Source organism: Aegilops tauschii, chromosome 2, assembly GCF_002575655.3.
Source record: "Aegilops tauschii subsp. strangulata cultivar AL8/78 chromosome 2, Aet v6.0, whole genome shotgun sequence".
NCBI classification, from domain to species: domain Eukaryota; kingdom Viridiplantae; phylum Streptophyta; class Magnoliopsida; order Poales; family Poaceae; genus Aegilops; species Aegilops tauschii.
Window position 1 is genome coordinate 364597438 of NC_053036.3, and position 6339 is coordinate 364603776.

Below are 6339 nucleotides of genomic sequence, written 5' to 3' on the forward strand. Positions count from 1 at the left end.
GCAGTGGGGCCCACACGTCAGGTGGCTGGGGCTGCCCAGTCAGCAGTTGACTGGGTCAACCCGGTCAACTGGGGCCCGTGGGGCCCGCTGGCAGTGACCCTGGGGGTGGCCCCAGGTCGGCCACGTCGGCGGCCGGCTCCGGAGTTGCGCCGGCGAGCTCTCCGCGGCGGCGAGTTTGCCAGAGAGGCTCGGATCTTTGCTACAGAGCGCCAAATCACGCGTTTTCACCTGCGTTCGAACGCTGACGCTGCCGCGCGTTGAGTGGTGCTGCTAGACTACGCCGGGGAGGCCGGAAACGTCGCCGGCGTCGAGCTTGGCGGCGGTGGCTTTCGGGCGTGCTCGCGCTCGTCGCTGCAGGGCACGGCAAGGACCGTGGAAGGTAACGTTGGACTGCTGGGAGCGTGCTGAGCACGATGCCGCGCTCATCCGAGCTGGGCGGAGAGTGTGGACACGGCGACGAGTACGGCGGCGGAGGCGCGCTACGGCAAGGACGTTAGCTATGGCTAGGGGCGCGGTGAGGCGAGGAAGGAGAGGGGAGAGGACGGAGTGGAGCTCACCGAGCGGCCACGAAAGGCCCTTGACGGCTTAGGAGCAGCAGGGGTTGCTCGAGGTCGCCGGCGAGCGTCGGAGACAGAGGCGAAAGGGGACGACGGCGATCGGCAGCTGCAGGGGCCCTCAGCTCCAACGAAGGACCCCAGGCGATGTGGATGAGGACGGCGGAGCGGACGGACAGGGCCGGTGGCCTCGGGGCCGCCGGTGGCCGCGGGATCGACGGAGGTACGACGGCGATGGTGTTCGGCAGAGGGGGAGAGGAGCGAGCGTGCGAGAGAGAGGGAGGAGAAATATCTGCGGTGGGGGTGGGAGGGGGATCTGACAAGGCTGAGAGGGGGCCGTGGCGCCCTTATCCTCGCCGAGGAGGGGGTCCGGTGGCGACCGTGGGCACGGTCGGGCGTGCCCGGTGAACAGGAAAGGGGACGACCGGCCAGCTGGGCTGGGCCTCACTGTGCACTTGAGGCCCAAGTGCACAATGGGGTGGGGGCTTTATTTTATTTAGCTGTTCCGCTTTCCTTTTATTTAATTACCAGAGAAGGAAAATGATTTATCTGGGGACCCTAATGATTTAGGAAAAATGTGGAACTGGATCATAAATGTCCAGTGCATTTTTAGGCACTGCCTCAATTATTTTTGGGAGAGGTTTAGATTCATTTGGAATTTTCATAAATGAATTTGCATTTTAAATTGCTGGAATGGCACTGTTATAAATGGTAGTGTCCATTTTAGCATAAGAGTGATGTCGTTTTTCTTTACATCAAATTGTATTGGAATATTTGCTAAATGATGAACATTTTTCCAACAACTTTTGTGCAACTTCAGATTTCACTTATGATTTGAATTTGAATTCAGATGGGATTTGAAAAGAGATATTGAAAAAGGTGATTAAGCATTCTTTAGCCAAATGATTAGTCTTAATCATAGAGGGTTACTGTAGCATGACACTGGGGGTGTTACAGTTGCGGCGGCCGATGTTGTTGGTGGACCACCCAATGCGGTGGACGAGGGCGTAGATGAGGTAGCTCCGGTGCGGTGGTGAAGCGCGACCGTCGTCTTCGTCGTTGTCATCCGGCACAGAGGTGGGGAAAGAGACGAGACGAGGGGCGATTCAAACTTTGCTTGGGTTGGTGGCGAATTAGGGATTTGAGCAATCTGTGTGCGGAAGGGGGCGGTGGAGAAGGGAGATTTCGCAGGGCTGGAATTGGGGCCGCCAGATATTTCAATCCGAAACTTGGAAGCGCGAACTTATTTTGTCGTCATTCTTTATTTTGGGGGTGAGGTTGGGAGGGGGGTGGGTGGCTGGGTGCTAAGCGTCCGTACGACACACGCAACCACCACGACACGACCCCGGTCTGCCTGGTGCGCCTACATTTGAGAATGCAAACAAATCTTCTTTCATTTGCAAATGAATCTGTATGTATTACCATGCCCGTGTTTTCCTTGCAAATAATTAGGCATTTGAAACGAGATACTATAAATTAATTAATGAAGAGTTATTTGATAAAAATCAAAACTGTATCCACGGTATCCACGCTAACGTGGATTAGAGTGTGTGTCACATAATTAGTTATTTGAATTAGAGTGTGTGTCACATAGCAATCTCCAATTCTAACGTGGATTTCACATTTCACGGTACCCATGCTACTTTTTTAATACAGACTCATATGTATATGATGAACACCATGGTAGTGAGAAAATTTTGGCTGGATTCAAACATATGACCTATAAAATAGCACAACAATCGAGTCAATGTCAACTTTTCCAAACCTAGTATGGCATGAATTCAAAATAATTACCCATATGCATGGTCCTCAGTTCAAATCTTACAATGTACACCGAATTGAAACATCGATATTAAGTCTCATACTATCTACATTCAAATGTTGTTGATGGTAGCTAGAACTACGTCGGTATTTCCCCGGAGAGGGAGGGATGATGTAGCACAGCGACGGTAGAGTATTTCCCTCAGTTATGAAACCAAGTTATCGAACCAGTAGGAAGATTAAGCAACACAACGTAAACAGCACCTGCACACAAATAACAACACCTCGCAACCCGACGTGTTAAAGGGGTTGTCAATCCCTTTCCGGTAACGGTGCCTCAAGATAGGCAAGCGGACGTGAGATAAATTGTAGTAGATTGAAATAATAGATCGCAAATAAATAAAGTGCAGCAAGGTAATTTTGTATTTTTTGGTTTAATAGATCTGAATAAAAATGCAAAGGAAAAGTAGATCGCAAGGCAAATATATGAGAAATAAGACCCGGGGGCCATAGGTTTCACTCGTGGCTTCTCTCGAGAAAAATAGCAAACGGTGGGTAAACAAATTACTGTTGGGAAATTGATAGAACTTCAAATAATTATGACAATATCCAGGCAATGATCATTACATAGGCATCACGTCCAAGATTAGTAGACCGACTCCTGCCTGCATCTACTACTATTACTCCACACATCGACCGCTATCCAGCATGCATCTAGTGTATTAAGTTCATGGAAAAACGGAGTAATGCAATAAGAATGATGACATGATGTAGAAAAGATCTGTTTATCTATATGGCGGTAGATATAGATCGCTTCTTCTTATCCTTAGTAGCAACGATACGTACGTGTCATTTCCCCTTCTGTCACCGGGATCGAGCACCGTAAGATCGAACCCACTACCGAGCACCTCTTCCCATTGCAAGACGAATAGATCAAGTTGGCCAAACAAAACCCAAATATCGGAGAAGAAATATGAGGCTTTAAGAGATCATGCATATGAGAGATCAAAGAAACTCAAATAACTTTCATGGATATAAAAAGATATGACTGATCATAAACTCAAAGTTCATCAGATCCCAACAAACACACCGCAAAAGAGTTACATCATATGTATCTCCAAGAGACCATTGTATTGAGAATCCAGCGAGAGAGAGAGAGAGAGGAAGCCATCTAGCTACTAACTACGGACCTGAAGGTCTACAAAGGACTACTCATGCATCATCGGAGAGGCACGAATGGAAGTGGTGAACCCCTCAGTGATGGTGTCTAGATTGGATCTGGTGGTTCTGGACTCAACGGCGGCTGAATGAATATTTTGACGCTTGTTCTAGGGTTTCTGGAATATTGTGGTATTTATAGAGCAAAGAGGCGGTCCAGGGGGCACCCGAGGTGGGCACAACCCACCAGGGTGCGCCTGGGCCTCTTGGCGCGCCCTAGTGGGTTGTGCCCCCCTCGGGGCACCCCCAGGTGCAACCAGGGCCCATTGCCTTCTTCTGGCCCATAAAAAATCATCGTGGAGTTTCATGGCATTTGAACTTCGTTTGATATTGATTTCCTGCGATATAAAAAACATGGAAAAACAACAACTGGCACTTGGCACTATGTCAATAGGTTAGTACCAAAAAATGACATAAAATGACTATAACATGATTATAAAACATCCAAGATTGATAATAAAACAGCATGGAACAATCAAAAATTATAGATACGTTGGAGACGTATCAGCATCCCCAAGCTTAACTCCTACTCGCCCTCGAGTAGGTAAGTGATAAAAACAGAATTTTTGATGTGGAGTGCTGTTCATCAAGTCATAACAAATTCTTTTCTTTATAGCATGGACATTTCGACTTTTATGTGATTCAAAGCAATAGTCTAGTTTTGACATAATAATTTAGATACTCAAGCATATCAGCAAGCAACCATGTCTTTCAAAATATCAACGCTAAAATAAGTTATCCCTAGCCCATCATGCTCAAGCATTGATCCATTCATGAAACACACTCGAATATTAACTACACCCAATACTTGAGCATGATCATATTGCCTCCTAGTTGGTGCTTTTTATGAGAGAAGATGGAGACTCAAATTTCAAAATAAAAATGCATAAAGTAAAAGAAAGGCCCTTCGCAGAGGGAAGTTGGGATTTGTAGAGGTGCCAAAGCTCAAAGCGAAAAATTAGAGATAAAAACATTTTGAGAGGTGTATCCATCCCACCAACGAAAATGACTCAGAGCTACGAACACTTTCCATGCTAGATATGCCATAGGCGGTTCCCAAACAGAAAATAAAGTTTATTCCTTTTTCCGTCGTTCTTTCACTTTCCATGGCTAGCCGTATCCACGGGTGCCCTCCATACCAACACTTTCCAAGGAATTTATTATTTGACAACATAAAGTAATTTTTTTTGCATTTTGGGACTGGGCATCCCTGAAACCTTTGCCTTACTCTCGTGCAATGACAAGTGAATAAACACTCATCTTGAGAATAACACATCTAGCATGGAAAATATTAGCCACCCGTTAGCGTTCCGCGAGTGAAACAAACACACAAAAGAGAAGTTTATTTTTGAAAGTTAGAGATGGCACATGCAAATTTGCTTAGAACGGCAAAAGAATACCGCATATAGGTAGATATAGTGGACTCATGTGGCAAAACTAGTTTAAAGGATTTTGGATGCACAAGTAGAGGTCATACTTGGTGCAAAATGAAGGTTAGCAAAAGATTGGGAAGCGACCAACCAAGAAACGAATAATCTCATAAGCAAGCATTAAGCATAATTAATTAACACCGAATAATGCACCACAAGTAGGATATAATTTTCACCGCATGATTATTGACTTTCGTGCATGCATAGGGAATCACAAACCTTAACACCAATATTCTTACTAGAGAACAATTACTCACCAATATAACTCACATATCACATCATCATATCTCAAAACTATTACTAAGAATCATGTTTATTTTGTCCAATGATCTTCATGACATTTTTTTACTTTATCCTTCTTGGATATCTATCACTTTGGTACTAATTTTCATGTGTTGCTTTTCATAAGGTAAAACAAATATAAGTGAAGATCATGAGCATAACAAATTTTCTTTCTCTTAAAATTATTTAAGTGAAGCAAAAGATAATTTCTTCAATTATTTTACTAACTCTCAAATAAATCTATGTGAAGCAAGAGAGCATTTATTCAAAAATAACAAAGCACACCGTGCTCAAAAAGATATAAGTGAAGCACTAGAGCAAGTCCTAGCTCATAAAAGATTTAAGTGAAGCATAGAGAGCAATTCTAACAAGTCATGATATAATTTTGGCCCTCACAAAAAGGTGTGTACAGCAAGGATTGATGACTTAAAACACAAAATAAAACAAGCAAAGACACATATCATACAAGTTTCTCCAAGCAAAACACATATCATGTGACGAATAAAAATATAGCCTCGAGTAAAATACCGATAGTTGTTGGAAGAAAGCGGGGATGCCACTCGGGGGCATCCCCAAGCTTAGTTGGTTGCTCATCCTTGAATCATAGCTTGGGATGCCGGGGCATCCCCAAGATTAGGCTCTTACATCCTTCCTTCATCCATCGTAAGATAAACCAAAACTTGAAAACTTCAATCACACAAAACTCAACAAAACCTTCACGAGATCCGTTAGTGTAAGTAAATAAATCACTACTATAAGTTCTGTATCAAACAAATTCATATTTTTTTTGTATTATATCTACTGTATTCCAACTTTTCTATGGCAAAAACTCATCAAAGAAAACCATAGAGCCATCAAAATAAGCACACAACACAAAGAAAACAGAATCTGGCAAAACAGAACAGTCTGTAGCAATCTGATTTAAACGAGTACTTCTGGAACTCCAAAAATTCTACCAAAATAGGACAACCAGGGAAATTTGTCTATTAATCTTCTTCAAAAATAATCAGGGCAAAAGCTCTTTCCGAATAAAAATGAGAATCAATTTCATGAGCACAAAGTTTCTGTCTTTTTCAGCAAGATCAAACAACTAT